Here is a 21,817-nt window from a genome sequence, read left to right as displayed (position 1 = left end):
GCAAGAGTGATTACCACTCAGACTGATCGCTTGCAGGGCAGGAACTGAAGCTTCCCCATGTTGTTGGCTGACTGATATTAGTCTCAGTGGCTTCTGGCCCCAGGGGCAAAAGCCACGCACTCCTACTTATTGGGTCCCAAAGTCCAGACTGCACTGACCTCTGACTTTGACCTTAGCATCTATGTGTTGATAATTCTGGAAATGGCCACAGCTGCTGCTGATCTGGAGTCCCTCTGGCCAGCGGCTGGTCAGATTCTCCCTGGAGCTAAAACCTCAGGCTCACCTGGGCCTGGGGTTTGCTCCCAGAGCGCTGGGCTGGCCAATTCCTGCTGGCCTGCTGGGCTGTCCTCAGAGGTTAGCTTCTCTGTGTCAATTTGTGGGTTCTGCAGCTCCAAAATTTGTTCAGAGTCCCATTTTTACATGGATTTGGGAAGGTGGAAGGCGGAGCTGCTCAGAGGTTGAGTTTCTACTCCACCATCTTGATTCCACCCCCTTTCAAATTGTTTTTATCATGATAATTCTTCTAGTATTTTAAGACAGTTATTTGGTACTGCTTAAGAATTCTCTTTTTTGGCAAAAAAAAGACTAAATATCAGTAGAAATTTCCTCTTGACTATAAATACTATCAAATTACTTTTCTCAATATGTATTGGAAAATAATATTTTCCCCAAAAGTAAGTTATTGATACGTAGTAACATGTATCACAAATATATCACTAATACTCTAGAATTATGTAGGAATCAGATGAGAAATTAGAATTGAAAGTTAATGTAGTTGGAACTTCTCCTTTTGCAAATGAGAAAAGGGAGCACCAGAGTGATTCAATGATTAGCCCAAAGTTAGAGAGAAAGGCACTGGCATAGTACTTATCTCCCAAACTTAGAACAATATCTTATATACAATAAATTCTTAATCTGTATTTATTTTCTGTATGCTGACCAAATACAGGCAATAATAGTATTAGAGTGGTTATTATACAAAAGTAGAAGGCAAATTCATTAACTATGTACAATTGAATGCATGTATTTGTTATTTCATGTCAAAAATAAATCTCATCATATCTCTTCCCTGAAAAACAGAAATTATTCCTCCCTATGCCTTCCTTATTTCATATTATCACCATCATTCTTCCATTCATCCAGGGTTGAAACCTTGAGAAAATGATCGAGTCATTGAGTTTTCCTTCTCCCTATCCAGCATCACACTTTCTGATCTTACCAGATCTATTGTATTCTAATAGGTTTGCCTCCTCCACTTCCAGTCCTTCTTCCAAATCACTATACATACAACTGCTGTATTAATGTTTCTGAAAGTACAGCTCTAACCACATCAGCTCAAAAGCCTTCATAGGCTCTCTACTCTTACACCAAGAGATACAACAAGTACATTAATTTCAGTCAATAGATCTTGCAGCTTTACTGTTACATAGATTTCTAAAATGTAGAGTATGCCCTTCATGTGTGTGTGGGGGGGGGAGTGGTTGGAAGGGAGGGGTGTAACAGTAGTAATAGAGGAAATGTTTGGAATTCTCACAAGCTAAAGGTAGGAAGCTGACAATTGCTAGAGAGCTAGAAGACTTGATGGTATATAGAAGACCTGAATTTGAATACTGCTTCAGATACTTAAAGTCATTTAAATTCTCTGTACCTCAGTTTCCTCATCTTTAAAATGAGAGGGTTGGTCTTCTAAACCAATTCTAAATTTATGACCCTTTCTTCCCTTCCTAAAATATTCCAAGGTCTGTACATTGAATTTACACACTAATCCTCCCCCCCAAAATAACCTCCCATACTGCAGTTCAAAGATCTACAGAATAGAGAGCAATCATAATTGTCCTTTTACAGAAACATTTTTTCTCATTTAGAATATTTACATTACTATGTAAAATTTCCCAATTCAGTATAAAATCTACAGTTCCACCAATATAACTTAGGTAATCCATTAAATCACTGTATTTCAATTGACCCAAAATTCCTTTTGCTTTGATTATGCTGCTTCAAAATCTATTGCCTCTCCAAAACAGTCATTCTATTTTGATTGCATTGTATTAAAAGCTGAATCTCTGATTCACCAAATAATAAACATTCTTTATTTTCTTAGTACCAGACTGAAAAATTAGGCTCCTCACCTTCACTCCCCTTAAAGAAAGTCTTAATAACCTTAATTACCCATTGAAGCTAGCTTTGCTATTATGTAGTCTGTTGCCAGTGGTCAATATTACTTTCATGACACTTAACAGTGGTATTTTTAATTTTCATCCCAATGGATGCTACTATCCTATATTACATAGAGAGAAAAAAAATATACCAAATCCTTCCATGTATTGGAGTTTGGAATTTAAATCTTTCTGTCATTGCAGTAAGACAGGACTAAACCAAATGGAATATTATTTTTCAAAATAAAACATATACATGCAAAACATTCAAGTATTTTTTCATTGTGTGGTTGAGAAAATAATGGAGAAAAATATCAGGGATAGCCTATTTTTTGAAGAAAATATAAAACCTATGTTCACTTGTAGCTTTGAAATATCATGGGCTCACAAATCTGTTATTTTACATTGGTTCATTCATATTAATCAAGAAAATTCTATTGATCATCCACTATATGCAAGGGCTATTCTAAGTATGAAAGGAAAAATAAAAATCTGGTATGACCCCTCCTCTCAAAGAGTTTCAATATAGTAGGAGCATAAAAAATTTCTACTCAACAATGATGCAAATGAACAAAAACGTTCAGGAAGTATATAGCTATATGAATTCAGCTAAAGTAATTATCCCTCTTAGATATAAGTATTAGAGAAAGCTTAATCCAATAGGTAACATATGATCTAGACTTTGAAGCATGAGATGTATTTCAAGAGAGAGGGTCATGTAGGGATTCAAAATAGAGAATTGATTGAGCAAAAGTTAAAAAGATTGGTAAGCATGAGCAAAGTAGTGCACCACAAGAAGTGCATTTTGTTTGGAGCATAAAACATGTGAGGTACCTTGGTGTCTCTTGGTGGAAAGAATTCTAGATATGGATTCACAGCATTTGGATTTGAAGCCCATCTCTGCTACTTACTGCTTCTGTTATCTTGAACAAGATCTTTCATTTTTTTGTATCCATTTCCTCAATTGTAAAATGAAGGGATAGGGCTAGACAACCTCTGAGGTCTCTGAGAGAGAGAGAAAGAGAGAGACAGAGATGTAGAATTAAATGTACATATATGTACAAATGAATAGTATGAAATGAGGCAAACAGGTATTCAGTTTCTTGAATTCATTTCTGAGAAGCATATTGAGGGACGGGGGTGGATAAGACCATAGGAAATAACTGAAATCGTTTGAGTTTGAGAGTGACATGATTATATCTAGGCCTTCAAAAATTAACCTAGCAGTGGTATATATATAGGGTGGGTTAGAAAGAGCAGATAGATGAAATAATATTGGTTAGGAGACTGTTTGAAGGAGTGCAAGTGGAGGTAAGGAGAGCCAGGACTAATTCCAACATAGTGTAAATAGTAAGGATCGAAGAGATGCAGGAAATGGTGATATTTTTGGTATAGTGGTTTCAGTGTGACCTCTTGTATAACTGCTCATTTGATAGATAGCTCTTTATTAAGAAAGAACTGTGCATGGATGGCCAATGTCCTTTGTATTCCAAATGTTAATTTAAATAAATTATTTTGTGAGGGGTAAAATCTAAGCCTGAGAGAAATTCCTCTTTCTCAATAGAATAATGTTCTCTTTCACAATTGTCTTCTGGGCCATACAAAAAAATTTCCTTTCACTATCTAAAGTGAATTTTCCTGATATTTCATCTCTAGTTATATTTCCTTTAAAATAAAAAAAAAGATAGAAAGTTAATAAGACTCAATTAATCATACTAAATCAGTGCTCATAAGTATGGAACCTGATAGGTAGACTTTGGAACAATGGAACAGCAACACCCCTAAATGCAATCATTTTACAATTTCTTTTTCCTCCAAGGAAATTGTTGCCCCGAAGTAATTTTACTGTTTCCTACAAAAGAAGAAACAAAAAAGTATCTATTTGCATGTTCATGATGCTGATTGAGGCAAAAGTGAAAATCTTAAAGTCTATTCCTGAAACATGAGCTCCTGAGGTCCCTGACAGTTAACGTTCTTCCAAAATTTATTTCATTTCCGTGACCTCTATTTCCAGACTAATTTCTAGTTATAGTCTATATTTCTCTCCATATCATGCTGTGCATTTCCTTAATTAAATTGTTGTTTTATTCTTCTAAATGAAGTTCACTGCTTACCATTTCACTTACAAGTGAGCCAATTTAATCATGAAAGAAAACAATTCAAAAGAAATTTGCTAGATCTATTGCTTTAAAAAAGTGTGACTCAATTTTCTAATGCTAATATATATATACATACATATATGCATACACATATATGTATATCTGTTATATAAAACTTATTTCAAACGCTGCTTCTAACACACTAGCTATGTGCCCAGGGAATAAGTCATTTAATCTTTTAATGACTCAAGTTAATTCTGAAAACTCTAAGTTTCATAAAAGTTTAACAATCTAGTATGAAGTGTTTTCTACATCAATGAAATCACATATAAGGATCAGTAGGAGTATAAGAAAGAGAAAAGACTAGACTAAGCACATGTAATGAGTAAATTCAGTAAAGGCAAACTGAGGTACATAGTCCAAGCAAAATCAGTTTGTTAATAGAGATTTGTATAACTGTTAACAAAGTGGATCAAAATGATCACCTCAACAAGGCCAGTGACCCAAATGAGAGTTGTGGCAGAGGGCATACCCTCTTTTTTGACATGCAGAAAAGGAGGGAGTCTCAGTAGTTTGGAAATATTACAATTGATGATACTAAGAAAAATGGGTTGGCATTCAAGTATGGCTAATCATGCCCCTCTCTGACAATTAAGGAATATTCATTGTTTCAAGGGGCTCATCTGACTGTTGTAGTCTTTGTTAGTGGATCAGTACCACTCTCCTCACTGTCCTTTATGAGGAGATAGAATCTCCTCTAACTATTCAATGAAAGGCAAGGATGGAGATATCTCTTTTGGGAGATGACACCAGGTTAAGCTGTTTGGGAATTACAGACAATAATCAGACATTTAGTGTTTTTCACTTTTGACCATACCTTTAAACTAACTTGGAGGGAAAACTGTATTCCTGAGCTTAACTCAATAACAAGAAATGTGACTTGACAAAATGGGTCAGTAATATAGAATCAGTTACACAAGAGAATCAATTATTAAATGATACAGAACCTAGAAAGAGTGTGTTCATGCATACTCTGCAATGCCCTTCCAAAGCTCCACTCCATATTGGTTGGTCCTACATCTAAAAGTCATCCTGGATCCACTTGCCAGTACAGAGTACAGGTCCATTGGCTACTGCTCAAGAATAAGTATAGATCCAAAGGGAAGTTTCTACCTTGTTTCAGATTGTCCCTTATGGTTAGATAAATGGCCTTCAATTCAGCCTGTTGAGCATTACGTCTTCTCCTGTTAGCCCTCAATGGGGTGGCATTTGCAGGGTGAAAAGCTGAAGCTACCCATCAGCGATTCTTTACAGACCTGAAGGCACTGCCATCTGTGAAATAAGCTTCATCCCTATCAGTATTTGCCAATTGACCCCACTGAAAGCTGCAGTTAGCCAGTGGGTCTGTTAATGGGGGAGTGGGAATGTCCCCTGAATCAAGAGGATCTAATATTGTTTGTGCTACTTGTTCATGTTAATTGTTGACTCCTTAGCATGCCAGCCTAGCCCTGTCTGCAAATACCACTTTCACTTCCATAAGGGCATCAGTGGCTAACCCCAGCTTTGGTGGGGGGGCATTTTCCTTAACCCATGGTAGAATGTGATTTCATTCCTTAGAGTGAAAGATCCTGTAACTGTCTTAGGTTCTGTGATTATCCGTGCCCAGTAGGTGGCTAGCATCTGTCTCTCTCTGGGGCTGAATATTTGGTAGCAGTGGAAGGGAGTTTGTTGTTCCACAACACCATTAGCAGTCTTTTACCATGGCAGTTCCATAAGCTGGAGGATTCAGGGAGGGATGTGGTTGAGGTCTCTACCTAGAAACTATCACAAAGAAGTACTAAGAACAATGCTTGACGGACTACTAGCTTGACTACACTCAGATCTCTGTATTGCATGTGCTTCACTGAAAAGTAGAGGGTTTTCATGTGACCACCTGGATAGGTACAAGTAATACAGTGAGGTAGAGAATTTATTGTCTTCAAATTTCAAATATGCCTCTTAGGTATTGTGTTCCTTTAACATCAGTGAGTGTTTTGAGGGAAAAGGAAACTCATTTCAGACCAGAGCAGGAGTGTCTCTGCACTTATGGGTCCATATATTCCCGGGAAATTTATATATTATGAGAAGGCCTGTATTTTATGGGGGCTTTTGCCCAACAATGACTGGTCAAATGCCTGACCATAGCCATGACATAGGTTCATACCAAGTCGGGGACAGTGCCTTCAATCATGATCTCATCCATGTAGTGCCAAATGTGGATTTCCCTCTACTACCAGGAGGTCCTTCAAGGCCTAGTGGTCCAGTTTACAGGCAATTGCAGGACTGTTTAGGTTTCCCATAGGTAACCTGGTGAAAATATATTTTCCCCCATCAAATGTAAAAACAAATTTGGATTGGCAACCCAAAGATGTGGGCAGAGAGTAAAACATATTAGTCAAGTGAAATCCTGCAAACCAAGAGCAGCCAGAGGTTTAAATGTTCTCTGCCACCTCTAAATATTGAATAATGGTGTTCTAATTGGGAGAACAACCTTATTCAAATTCCCATTGTTCACAGTTAGTCTCCATTCATCTTTGCCTGTTTTCTGGAATTGCACCTTTAGTAAAGAAAACTTTTATGATGGGATTCAAGCATCCCATTCTATTTTTTTTTTTCACTAAGATAATAGTATTGGCAATCTTCATGGGGAATGGCTCCCACCTTTCTTACAGTTAGTGCTAATTCCTTCACTTTGGTCCAGTTGCAATTTATCAACATCCATACCAGTTATGGGGAAGGGAATACATTGCTCAGGGACTATAATTACTATGACATCAGGTACCCTGATCACTCCCACAATGAGATTCACAGTGGTCTGAGTGCTTTAGATAGGAGCACTACCTATTCCTTGTATAGGGTTTGGGGGAACCCAGTATATATCAGGATGACTGGAACTACGGTGACCTAAGATCTAATATCTAGCAACACATGGTGCTGGTTCCTGGGGGCCCACAGTACTGAGTGCCATGTAGAAGCAATTGCCTCAAGGTAAATTAGTGCCATTACAACTTCTAGGTTCCTATGTGATCCTTTACAGACTTTACAGACAAGGAGGTATGGAGTCTCTGTGACATGAGCTTTGGAGCTACTCTGCCCTTTCTCCAAGACTGCATCAATAAGGGCCGAAATTTCTTGAGTATTACAGTCTAAGCCTGCCTATTTCATGATACCTATATCCCTTGCTCTCTGATAGAGGATGCCTTGTATTATCCAATGCTGATTTTTTTGTCCTCTGTCTCAAGGTGCCCTCTTTGCCTATTGTCTGGCTCAGTGTGGCACTATCATTGCTGTTCAGTGTTCCCCTTTTTATTCCACTTAGCTCTTCCTTATTGGTAATCCTCATTCCTTTAAATGGCAAATATCTCAGACTTGGGCTTACTTTGGTAAAGGCCTAGGTTATCCAACAGGAACTCCATGGTCTCAGTGTCTGCCATAATGTGAAAGAAGATGGCATGGGGATTTTCTATGGCATCTCTCAGGAAAATGGTTGTGGCCTCCTCATCTAATTGGACTTTTTCTTGTTCTATTTAGGGCTCATCCAAGGAGACACTTTAATACTATTTTAGAACCGTAGCACAGTATCCTTGACTTGGGTCTGGCCCTCCTCTAAAGCAGTCCATTGGGCCTGTGCCTCAGCTTTGATGGTTGACAGTGAGGGATATGTAACCCTCCAGAAAACGACTCAGCAGTGGTAAAATGAGACTGTCCCCTGAGCATTGGTCTAACTATTTTTCACAAATACCCCCAGGTTTTTCAGGTGGGCAATCCCTGTATATAGATGTCAATTGTCTAATTTCCCCAGCAACCAGAGTCAAAGCCCTAACTTCACTATGTATCACCAATCTTTCATCCTCCTCCTTCTTAAAGCCCCCTTTTCTAACTATTCTTCTGGTACAGACAGGGAAAACTTGGCCCAGGGCCTAAGGGATGAGTTTCTTATCTCTTATTTCTTTCTCATCTCTGCCTGACTTGAAGGGGTGGGACGCAGTGGCTAAGGGATGCCAGCACATATCCCTTGAGTCTTGTCAAGGATGGACACCACTTCCCAGGAGGAAGGTGGACACACAGGAAATAAAGGTTTCTTTGCCTAATTTTCTAAGAAAAACTTGGGTTTGAGTGGACCGCAACTGGGGAGAGGGGCAGTAACATTGGGGATTAGGGGAACACCTCCAACAGCAATAGCAGCAGCATGATCAACCAATGGTCTGTCATTTGTGACCTGCCTTGCATTGGTATAGATGACATGATGATGTTGGTTGCAAAGGTTGTTGTGAATGGGTGGCAGTGACATTTGAATAACTAGAGACATAGGAGTTGGAGGAGAGTGTAGAATGGCATGGATGAGTACTACCCTTAAGACATATTTCACTCTGCTATCTACCCAAGAGTCTCAGCATTGTTTGTAAGTTTCCTTTTCTTCATATGTAAAATGGAAATAGAAATACTTGCACTATTTCCCTTACAATAAATATTTATAACTAAACATTATGAAAATATAAATTATTATGTTACATTAATTCATATGTGCCAAATAAATTCTATTAATTATATGATAACTTCATATAGTAGATAAAATGACCTCTAACATCCATTAGCTCATTGGGTACATGTTTGTTCTGTTCATCAGATATTTCCATATATCTATAGATAGGTATAAATAAATATTATCATCTAAATTTTCTAAGTAAGTAATATTTTTCTAAAAGTCTAATGCAAGAAGTGATAAAAATAAGGTACCTTATATTTCTTCCACAATATGGGACCTAAAAATACCAAAAACATTGTTAATGTTAACTCTACTGTGATTCACTTTAGAAAGTATGTAAACAAAGTAGAATGACAAGGAAGTTTGAAAGAAGAGCAGAGTGACACATGGAGCCAGAATTTCATTATAGTCTCACTTCTCTTTTAAATGACTTTGATCGGTGGCACAGTGAATGAATAGAGCACCGGCCCTGGAGTCAGGAAAACCTGAGTGCAAATCCATCCTCAGACACTTAACACAAAAACTAGCCTTGTGACTTTGGGGAAGTCACTTAACCCCAATTGCCCTACCTTCCCCCCTCCAAAAAAAGCAAAAAGAAAAGAAAAATGACCGATTTCTGTTATTGATTTTGTTATTTCACAGGGAGTTTTAAGTAAGACTGCAAAATGAGTAGACTTGTAATTTCTTATACAAGTATAGTATAAAGAATATGAACATTTGCATGAGCCAAAGGTTTTAGCCTCAGGGCAGCCACAACTAGCTACCAGCAGGAGGGACTTCAGGTTACCAGCAGCTGTGGCTGTTTCCAAAATTATCAACTCATAGATGCTAAGGACAAAGTAAGAGGTCAGTGCAATGTGGACTTTGGGAACCGGAAGTCCGGGAGTACAGTTGGGCCTTTGCCCACGGGAGGGAGAAGCAACTGAGGCATGGAGGCAGAGCAGCCACCACCATGTGGTTGCTTCAGAGCTCCTGGCCTGCAGAGTATAGGGGAATCAAGTGACCAATCTGAGGGGTAATTGTTCTTCCTTTAACTTGCTTGGATCTGGATCACTGTCTAGGATGGAGGTCCTGGGGTATGTGAACAATTTGCCAGAGTATGTGGAGGCTTCAGAGAGAGCAGCCAATTAATAGCTCCAGCATCTGCGAAAACCCCAGCAATTGGGACAAATCTGCCCTCTCTAGTAGCAGAGTTCTACTGTGGCAAAAAGCTCAAAACTCACATAATTGAGTGGCAGCATGAGCAGACAAAGGAAGCAAACCAAGCAGAGCAATCCAACTTTACACTTCTATTTTTGGGACAAAGGATCAAAGCATGGGACAGGAGGAAGACAGTGAAGTCAGAACTCCTGTACCAAAAGCTTCCAAGAAAAACATGAGCTGGTTACAGGCCATAGAGGAGCTTAAGAAGGATTTTTTGAAAACCAAATAAGAGAAGTACAAGAAAAATTGGGAAGAGAAATGAGAATGATGCAAGAAAATTATGAAATAAGAGTCAATAACTTGTCTGAAGAAAATACCACCTTAAAAAATAGACTAACTCAAATGGCAAAAGAGGCTCAAAAAGGCAATGAGGAGAAGAATGCCTTAAAAAGCTGAATTTGCCATATGGAAAATCAATCTCAAAAGCTCACTGAAGAGAATCATTCCTTCAGTATTAGATTGGAGCAAAAGGAAGCTAGTGACTTTGTGAAAAATCAAGATGCTGTTAAACATATTCAAACAATTGAAAGAATAGAAGGCAATGTGAAATATCTCATTGGAAAAACCATTAATCTGGAAAATAGATCCAGGACAGAAAATTTAAAAATTATTGGACTAACTGAAAGCCATGATAAAAAAAAGAACCTAGAAATCATCCTTCAAGAAATTCTCAGGGAAAATTGCCCTGATCTTTTAGAACCATAGGGGAAAATAGAGGTTGAAAGGATCTACCAATCACCTCCTGAAAAAGATCCCAAAAAGAAAACTCTTAGGAATATTATAGGCAGGTTCAGGAGTTCCCAGATCAAGGAGAACATATTATAAGCAGCCAGGAAGAAACAATTTGAGTATTGTGGAAACACAGTCAGGATAACACAGGATCTGGCAGCTTCTACACTGAGGGATTGAAGGGCTTGGAATATGGTATTCTGGAGGTCAAAGGATCTGCGATTAAAACCAAGAATTACCTACCCAGCAAAATTGAGTATCATGTTTCAGGGGAAAATATGGTCATTCAATGTAACAGAGGACTTTCAGGCATTCTTGATGAAAAAAACAGAATTGAACAGAAAATTTGACATTCAGATACAAGAAGTAAGAGAAGCATAAGAAGGCAAACAGGGAAAAGAAATCAAAAGGAACTTATTAAAGTTGAACTATTTACATTCCTACATGGAAAAAAAATAATTGTAACTTATGAAACATTTCTCAGCATGAGAATAGTTGAAAGGAATAGAAATGTGTGTGTGTGTGTGTGTGTGTGTGTATATATATATATATATATATATATATATATGTATGTATGTGTGTGTACATATATATCTATATAGGAGGGTATATGGGTGCATGAATATATATGTGAGTGTGTGTATATGTGTGTACATACATATGTACATATACATAGACAGGGCACAGGAACAATTTAATAGGAAGGGGTGATACTTAAAAGATGAAATTAAGAGGTGAGAGAGTAATATAATGAAAGGAGATGGGGAGAGACAGAATGGAGAAAATTATCCCATATAGGAGAGGCAAGGGAAAACTGTTACAATGAAGGGGAAGAACAGGAAGGTAAAAGGGAATGACCAAACTTATTCTCATTGAATTTGGCTTAGAGAGTGAATAATATACACACTAAATAGGGTATCTCACCCTACAGGATAGTAGGGGGGAAGGTGATGAGAGGGCAGAAGATGGAAGAGAGGGCAGGCTGGGGGGAGGGAAGTTGAAAGCATGCACTTTTGAAAAGGGAGAGGATCAAAGTAGAGAATAGAACAAATGGGGTTGGGATAAGATGGAGGGAAATATAGTCAGATTTTCACAATATATCCACTATGAAAATGTTTTGCATAGCTAATACTGGTGGGTGATGAGGGAAGAAGGGAAAGAATCTGAAATTCAAAGTTTTAAAACCAAATTTTTAAAAATATATTATTATTATTTTACATGTAACTTGGAAATAAGATATACAGGAACTGGGGCATAGAGATCCACCATGCCCTACTGGAAAGTCCGATGGGGTATGGCAGAGAGCAGATTAAGGGAGGGATTATTCAGTGGGGTTGCTGTTTTGGGATGGGGGGTAGGGGAAAAATGAGGAGAAAATTTGTAACTCAAAATCTTGTGGAAATGAATGATGTAAACTAAAAATAAACATAAAATTAAATAATTTTCCTTAAGTGCAGATCAGATCATGTTACTCCCCTACTTGATCAATTTCAGTGATTCCCTACTACCTCTAGGATAAAATATAAAGTCCTTTGAAAGGTTTCAAAACCATTCACTTTCAAATGTTATGAACAGGTAGTTTTCAGAAGAAATCAAAGCTATCAATGGTCACATAAAGCAGTGCTCTAAATCACTATTAACTAGAGAAATGTAAATTAAAGCAATTCTGATGTACCACCTTCTACCTATCAGATTCCCTAACATGACAGAAAATAAAATGATAAATGCTGGAGGGGATATGGAAAAATGGGTACTCTAATGCTGGGGTTGTGAACTGAGAGAACAATTTGGAATTATGCCCAAATCGCTACAAAACTGTGCATACCCTTTGACCCAGCAATACCACTACTAGTCCTGTATCCCAGAAAGATCAAAAAAAGGGGAAAGGTTCTATTTGTGCAAAATATTTATAGCAGCTTTTTGTGTGGTGGCAAAGAATTGGAAATTGAAGGGATGCCCATCATTTGGAGAATGGCTGAACAAGTTGTGACATGTGATGGTGATGGAATACTATTGTACTATAAGAAATGATGAATTGAATGGTTTCAGAAAAAAACTAGGAAGCCTTATATTAACCGATGCAAAATGAAGTGAGATTAGCCAAGAGAACTTTTACACAGTAAAAGCAATATTGTAAAGATGATCAGCTGTGAAAGATTTACCTACTTTGATCAAGACAATTCTAAAGAACCCATGATGAAAAATGCTAGCCACTTCCAGAGAGAGAATTGATAAACACCGAGTAGAGATTGAGGCAGACTTTTTTTCATTATGTTTCTTGCTTTCTGTTTTGTTTTTTGCAACATTGCTAATATGGAAATGTTTTGCATGACTTTACATGTATATTTGATATCATATTGCTTGCCTTCACAATGGGTGGGGGAAGGACAAAGGAGACAGAGAATTTGGAACTTAATTTTTTAAAGAATTTTAAAAATTAATTAAAACTTAAGAAAGCCTTAAAAAAAGAATATGAACTAATTTTTTAAAATACATTTTAGGTCTTATGACAGCCAATTACCTAGTTATGTGACTATCAGCAAATCACTTAACTTACCTAAGTGCCATTTTCATGTGTGAAGTAGAAATAATATTATCCACTACCTATGCTTCATGGGTCACTGGGAAAATGGTGGTCATCACTCAGGCAAACCTTCCAACAAAGTGCAAATAGAAAATTTATTTGCTAAAAGCCAAGATTGCAACATGGTTTCCTGATGAAAAAAGAGATACATGAATACTCAAGAGATAGACCCACCATTTAGAATGAAAAAAAAGTAGAAGAATCCATATGATCTATATAATGATATGGTTTTGATAAGCAACCCACCGAAAGTATATAATTGAATTATATCTAATGGTATCTGTGCATGGCATGGTGACCTGTCAAAGTCCTCAGATAGAGCCCACTTTCCCTAACCTTCCCCTATGCATCAGCTACATTCATGAATTTAGGACTCTCTCACTGTTATATCAACACCCTACCCAACCAGACTAGTCATATATATTCCCCTCTCTGCATTGTTAGGAAAATGACCACATAAATAATGTTCTAATGTTTCATGTTCTAATCCAGTGGCACCATTTTACAGAAGAAGGGTCCCTTTTAGCATCCATTTCCACTCACCTCAAAAATTAATCTTTATCTCTTGCATTCTTCATCCAATATACTACATGCTAAAGAAATGATGCCTTACTCATTTATGTCTAATGCTGGTATGTTTTTGCTCCACCTCACATGATTTTACTGCCTGGAATGACTCATTGTTACCCATAAGTCAGAGTATTAATTTAAGGGGTATCCAGAATAATTTATCTGAATATATCTAATAGCCTCTGGTAAAAAGTTGACTGGCCACAAAAAACAAATACATAAAGAAAAACAAACATGGAATTTATAGAGGGTTTTTTTTTCCCAGTTTAGGAATAGAGAAAACCAATATAAAATCAGCAGTGTGAAAGAAGGTGTAGATTTTTTAGGTACAAGCTGCAGTGGGAGATTTGAAAGTCTCAAGAGTAAGAAAAATAGAATGATGGTGGCTTTCCCACAGCAGCAGTGTGACCATGGCTGACTCTGTTAGATCTGCAATTTACTTCTTAAAGAAGATTGGAGAAGTTTTCTAAGTAGATGAACAGAGAGGTATGTGACTTTTTTTTTAATATGGGGGGCAATCCAGTCTCAAAGACCATTTCTGTTTTATTTAATTGTGTACGTGTATTTTCATTCCAAAACTATAATAAAGGTAAACAAGCATTTTTTAAATTTGTTTTATTTGTTTTTTTTTATTTTTTAGTTTACATCATTCATTTCCACAAGATTTTGAGTTACACATTTTCTCCCCATTTTCCCCCTACCCACCACCCCAAAACAGCAATCCCACTGAATATCCCCTCTCCCAATCTGCTCTCTCCCATATTTTCCCCCATGCCCCCTCTGACTTTCCAGAAGGGCACAGTGGATCTCTAGGCCCCAGTGCCTGAACAAGCATTTTTTTTTTTCCAAGAGAAAGAGAGGAGAGCGATGGGATTATCCTCCTTAAGGTAGCTAAATGAAAAGAGAATAGAGTGCTGGCCTGGAGTCTAAAAAGATCAGAACTCAGATCTAGCCTCAGACATATTTAGTCTCACACTTTTTCAGGTATATGACCCTAAGCAAGTCACTGAATGCCTGTTTGTCTCTGTTTCCTTAACTATAAAATGTAGATAATAATAGTGCTTCCCAGGGTTGTTGTGAGAAAATAAAATTTGTAAAAAGCATTTAGAATAAATCCTGAAATTTGTTTTTCAGGTGTTTTTCAATCATGTCCTACACTTTGAGACCCCTTTTAGGATTTTCTTGGCAAAGATAGTGGAGTGGTTTGCTGTTTCCTTCTACAACTCATTTTATAGATGAGGAACTGAGGCAAATAGGGCTAAGTGCCTTGCCCAGGGAGACACAGTTAGCAAGTATCTGAGACCAGATTCAAACTCAGAAAGATGAGTCTTCCTGATTCCAGGCCTACCACTCTATCCATTTTGACACCTAGTTGCCCACCTTGACACATAGTAGCCACAATATAAAAGCATATTCTCTTTTCCCTTCTTTCCTTTCTCCTTCCTTTTACACCATCTCAGGTCTCTAGGGAGGGGGGGAGCATTAGGATGATTGACTTAATTCAGTACCCACATAGTATCAGTCTAAGTTCAAGTTCAAAACCACTCTTGGGTCAATATTCCAGGTCCCTGAGTTCTCAGGGTTTCTCTTTTGGTCTGATTGCAACATCCAGTCTAGAACCCTGTGCTCCAAGGTCCCCATGGCTTGAGCTCCCAGGTAGAGGATTCAACTCCCTGCTCAAGAACTAAAAAAACAACTGAGCCACATGATCTAAGGGAATAGAAAGGTAGCCCTCAGACTCTTCCTCATTTATGACTTGTCACCAACTGTGAGTCCTTTACCCTCAAAGCTACATAAAGAGACAGAGACCATTATGGTAGCTATAAAGACATATCCAGTTCCAATTATGAAGTTTATGTAAAGAAGCTGCTCCCAAACACTTGGTAGACCAAAGCAGAATTTTGATGCTTGTGATGGTCCTCCTATCTCCCAGAAGCAAGTTCCAAGCACCCATTCTATGGCTGCCTCCATTTTAGGTGATCTGGGCATGAGTTAAACCTCATTTCACATGTAATTTGGATAGGCATTATGGATTCACAATTTAATACTCAGAAATGAAGAGACATCAGATATCAGATACAAAGAGGCAGGTTGGATTTAATTTCTGAACTCTATAATTCAATTCGATGAAACCAAGTAGCCCAATTCCTGAAACATTAATCTATTATGCAACAATGTTCTTCAATTGATTCCATATAATAGTGTAACACAATCTAAGGTAACCTTACAATGGGGTGAACAGCAAAAAGATGCATAATAAGCTTTAAGTAGGCTATAGCAAGTTACCAAGGATGACTCATTCACAATAAATAATAACAAAAGCATCCTCAAGGACAAGTGTTATCAGAAAAGAATATGTGGTTGGGGGCTAGATGGCACAGTGAGTAGAACACTGGCCCTAGTGTCAGGAGGACCTCAGTTCAAATCCGGCCTCAGACACTTAACACTTACTAGCCATGTGACTATGTGCCACAACTTTTGTTAGGGTTGACGCATTGTATTGATTAATCACTGCGTCTAAAGGTAAAACCTCCTTCTATTGGAGAAAGAAAAGATCTTTGTGGTGGGTAGCCATTGTACTATGGGATGAACTCTATTCCTCAGCTAAATGACAATATGTATATGTTAAGATTTGCTTTTTAAAATTTGCTTGTTTTTATTAGGTATTAACTCTCATTAGCTCTTTCAGCTCCTTTCTTGGATATAATTCATAACCCACAAGTTTTCTGCCTTACACAAGACTATCCTGGGAAATTCTATGAGAGTACTACTAATATTTTTTCCATTAAACCCTCCTCCTTTGAGGCATAAATCCATTTTATTCCAGAGCATCTCAAGACACTCAGCACCTAGGATAGTGGTACCAATTGACATGATACATTCCTTATTATTTTATTGTCAGAAACCATCATATCCCCAGTAATGATGTCATTAGTCCAAAGTGATGTATGATTAATTTAAGTTACTGATTCAGGGTCTTTTGTGGCTGTATCTACTAGCTGAGGGACTAATGACTGATAACTATTCTTATGTATATGTCCAAAAAGCTTTGCTTCACTCCATAAATTTAAATCTCTCATATTGCCATTTCCTATACTTCCTAATAACCTTAGCACTGATTGGCTTATCCATCAAGCTAACAAAGAATTCAAAGTAAAAGTATAAAACAAAGATCAGGTGACAACAGGAATAAGAGATTCTCTGGATTCCAAATCAAAGTAGTGGAGAAAGTAAAAGAAATTCAAAAGCTGTGTTTAACGCAAAGAATTCTATATGTAAATCATATGGCATATATGGCATTCTTGCAGAAGTGTTGGTGAAATGACAGTCTGACAGTATAAAGTTTTGGTCATTTATCAAGATAAGGAGAGTTCCCCATTCCTATCTTGTGACTCTACCCTCATTTCTGACTCTCTGGACTTCACCACAATAATTCACTTGTGTTCTCACCTTGAAATTTTCCTCAGAGCTGGGGGCTTTTTTAGTTTTGAACACTCATTCACTATGCTATGCCACCTTCTCCCTTGATTAGTTCTTTTTAGGACCTTTATTTATGGCACAGGCCTGGTCAAACATCATTCTTGTCACAGCTGTGCTTCTGGCTTGACTAACTTCACCATCTTTCTCCTTATCCCACTTCAGCTGCTTTTTACTTACTGTCTTCCTCGATTAGTATGTAAGCTCCTTGTAGGCACAGTCTCTTTCTTTTTTCTTTCATTTAGGTACCTGATAGTTAGCACAGTCCTTGGTATATAAAAGTAAAAATAAGTGCTTAATAAGTGATTGTTGCCATTCTCTGTTACTCTGATGTGTGGGGCCTCTCTCAGACCTAGAATTGAAGGCAGAGAAAATCAGACTACACAATGTTTGGGATACTCATTCTTCTCTATTTGATAGAAGCCCACCATTTTAGCAGCAGGATGTTCCTACTGATGCTATATTATCATCATGTCATAGGATTTAGAGTTGGAAGGGATCTTAAGAGATTATTTATCATAAAATAGTATGGCATCAGAAGAATCATAATTGCAGATGCCCCAGAGAGTAATAAAAGATTAATGGTTGTATCAGCAATGCCATATTCACAATGCCTATAGAGATTACAAATATGCTGATATAATTATCCATCACAAAATACATCAGGTTTGCCATTTGGGGAAATAAACTAGAAAATTTATTAAGATACCAAAAGACTGAGTCCCAAAACCAGAAAGTGAAAGCCATCAGAGTAGTTATGATATTGGCACAGGTAGATAAAGTAGAAAGCACCCACATTTTCAAGCCTTTAAAACAGAACAGGCTACCTCAGGCAAAGGTCCTCCTCTCCCCACTCACAGCAACCACCCAGTGTCCTGGAAGAGCGCTCCCAGCAGCTCTGGCCCCTGGCAGTCCTCAGCAGGATTCCCAACTCAAAAAAAAAAAAAAAGGCAACTGCCGCCAACTGCCAACCACAGGACCGTTAGCTCGGCTTTTTTTTTTTTCTTGCTCTGCTATGTCAGCACGTCCATGGGGCATGGGAGATCTTTAAATCCCATAACCCTTACATTCGGCTCCAAGATCTTTCATGTCCCTTACTTGGCAAAAATACAGTAGGAATAACTGGTGTCAACAAAATTTCACAACAATATAACAAGAATAGCACACAATAAACACAAAAAAACATATTTTAGGGTGGGGCTTGAGCACAAGCTCGCCATCATTCCCCCCACCCCGAACAAATGGGGCCCCAAAATCTTGTGGTAAGGGGTGAAGATCTCTTCTTCTATGGCTACTTGCTGCTGAAATCGGATGTAGAGCTGTCCCTGTCCTTAGGGGTCCCATTTGAGAGGTCAGTTCTTAATATGCTTGATGCCAGGTCCAAGGGTGATACATCACAGTTGCAGACAGGGGGTGACATCCAGCTTAAGCTATCAGGCATCTACAGATGGAGCGTACCAAGCCTGTGGAAACAAATCTAACAAACAAGGTGAACAAACAAAAAATCAAGAAGAAGCAAAGAGATAATAACCAGGGGTAGGAAAATCCTGAATCTTTTGTCGGGCTTGAGGAAGAATCTCCCGTAGCCCCTTGTTCCATTGTATACCCAAAAACTTCACATTCTGAGCTGGTCCTTGAACCTTTGCAGGGTTAATTTCCCACCCTTTACTTTTCATATGCTCAATTAGAAGGGTCAAACTCCTTTCCACTACTTTCGCATCTTTTCCCTGTATCATGATATCATCAATGTAGTGGGTAAGCTGTACACCAGGTAGCTTTAATTCATCCAACTGTTCAGCCACAATCCTGTGACAAATAGTGGGGCTATGTATGTACCCTTGTGGCAAGCGAGTGAAAGTATATTGTCTACCCTGCCAAGTGAAAGCGAAGTGGTCCCATTGTTTAGAGTCTATTGGGATGGTGAAGAAGGCATTTGCCAAGTCAATAACTGCATACCAAGTCCCATCATATTTCTGGATCCTTTCTATTAAGGTGATGGTATCTGGAACAGCAGCATACAAAGAAGGAGTCACCTTATTCAACTGTCTATAATCCACAGTCATTCTCCATGTCCCATCTGATTTTCTTACTGGCCAGACAGGATTATTCCATCTTGTGGTTGTAGGGACTAACACTCCTGCTTCAACATATTCCTTTATAGTAGTGGCAATTTCATCTTGCCCACCTGGCACACGATACTGTTTTAAAGTAATTACTTCAGAAGGTTCAGGTAAAGTGATTAGGTCCATTTTTAGTTTTCCTACTAAAACTGTATTAATTCCTATCTTCCTCACAGCAAATTGGTATCTTCCTTCAGGTAAATTCAGAGTCATGCCTCTCAATACATCTATTCCAATGATGTATTCAGGAATGGGTACAACAACCACAGCATATTCCTTCTTAGGTAACTGCCCAATTTTCATTGTTATTTTAACCTCTTTGGCTGATATTTCAGTGCCTCCTAGACCTGTGATGGTAATAGGAGTTCCATGTTTAAACTTATCAGGGTTTCCATAGATAAGTGTGGCCTCAGCCCCAGTATCAATCAGTGCCCTAGTCACAGTAGTTGATCCATTCTTCCAATATATTGTTAAACCAATATGGGGTCTGCAATCTCTTCTGCATATTTCTTTTATCTGGGCTGGGGCTTGGCCTATCTCCTATTCCCCCTGAAGGTGGGGCAAACTTGGATACAAAGATTCAGATTCAGAAATACCTGCGGGGGTGGTTCCTGCTTCCCTGTTCATTCTAATGCTAAGTACCTTTTCTTGGTACAGCTTATGCAGCTCTTCAGTTGGAATACCATCTATTCTTCTAAAGTCCACCCCAGCTCTTAATAGAGCAGTGAACAGTTCCCTTCTTGTGGGTCTATTTTGTCTCTGAATCCTCTGGCTGTTTACTCTTCTCTCTCTAGGCAATTTGTCTTTTTCCCATTCCCCTAAATCGCTTAATTGTGAAATCTTATCCAGCACCTCTGAAAGAGGGTGCCCTATTTCTCCAATTAACAGAGTCAGAATTAGGTGCTTATATGCAGGAGGAGCCGTCTTCACTATGATATTTCTATGAGGAACTCCTAGGGGGGTATCATAATATGCATTTGCATCTCCAATCAGGATAGCAGTTTTCATTACCTCCTCCTTTAACTTTCTCATACAGTCTCTAAGTGAGTACCAGGGTCTGTCTCCCCTAGGCCACATAGATTCAGTTGGATATTGCTTTTTGCAACCTTCTGCAGCTAAAGCTAGAAGATTCGTTTTGTTATTTCCTCCTTGCATATGGTGATCCCTAAAAGCCTGGTGTACAAAAGGATTCTGACTGATACTCATGAATTTTAAACAGTCCTCATTGTCCAGTGTTATTCCTCCTGCGCCTTCATCAGTGATTCTTACTATCCAAGACACTAAAGACTCCCCCATTCTTTGGGTAAATCTACTCAATATATCAGTGATCTCCTGTTGAGTGAAATCCTCAATTATCTCCCTGGACTCTGTTTTGCCTCGGTGGTTCTCCTGCCTTCTTCTTCGTATGGGGAGAGCTTCTACATTAGGAGACTCCTCATCTAACCTTGTTCCATTCTCCTCACACACATTCTCCTGGAAGCTGTCAGGGCAACTTTGCCCAGCCTGTACAAAAGCTGCATGCACATTCCTTCGGCTAATTTTTTGCTTCCTTTTAGCTACATGAACAGTAGCTTGCTCCTGGACCACATGGGTCCCTCCAGTTTGCTCTTCTGAGTACTGTGACACAGAAAAATCCTCAGGCAAACCAGCTGAATCCCTAGCCATCCTAGCTCTTTCCTTCAGCAACTTATCCCTAGTTTTACACATAAGGCGATAACTTGTTAGCAGCACCCAGCCTCTCCTGCACACGCCTGCCAGTTCTTTGCCTGGTTCTATGGGTATTGCTTTCAAACATCTTTCCAAATCTCCAGGTTCTCCCTCTCTTATCCTTGGTTCCCAGTTTTCACAGGGCCCTGTGCTTTTAGCCCATTCTCTGGCTAGAGAGGAATAAGGCAAATCCTCCCATCCTGGAATAGCCATTTCTCCCTCTAAAGCCCCACTGCTTCCAAATAGAGGCCTGACATTTTGTGATCCCATCCTCGTCGCCAAATGTATCAGCAATGCCATATTCACAATGCCTATAGAGATTACAAATATGCTGATATAATTATCCATCACAAAATACATCAGGTTTGCCATTTGGGGAAATAAACTAGAAAATTTATTAAGATACCAAAAGACTGAGTCCCAAAACCAGAAAGTGAAAGCCATCAGAGTAGTTATGATATTGGCACAGGTAGATAAAGTAGAAATCACCCACATTTTCAAGCCTTTAAAACAGAACAGGCTACCTCAGGCAAAGGTCCTCCTCTCCCCACTCACAGCAACCACCCAGTGTCCTGGAAGAGCGCTCCCAGCAGCTCCGGCCCCTGGCAGTCCTCAGCAGGAGTCCCAACTCAAAAAAAAAAAAAAAA

This window comes from Petaurus breviceps, unplaced genomic scaffold (assembly GCF_028583685.1).
Source record: "Petaurus breviceps papuanus isolate PSGF00001 unplaced genomic scaffold, PetGlider_PUasm1.0 98, whole genome shotgun sequence".
Taxonomy (NCBI): Eukaryota; Metazoa; Chordata; class Mammalia; order Diprotodontia; family Petauridae; genus Petaurus; species Petaurus breviceps.
The sequence above is the reverse complement of the archived record's forward strand: the minus strand, read 5'-3'. Positions refer to the sequence as shown.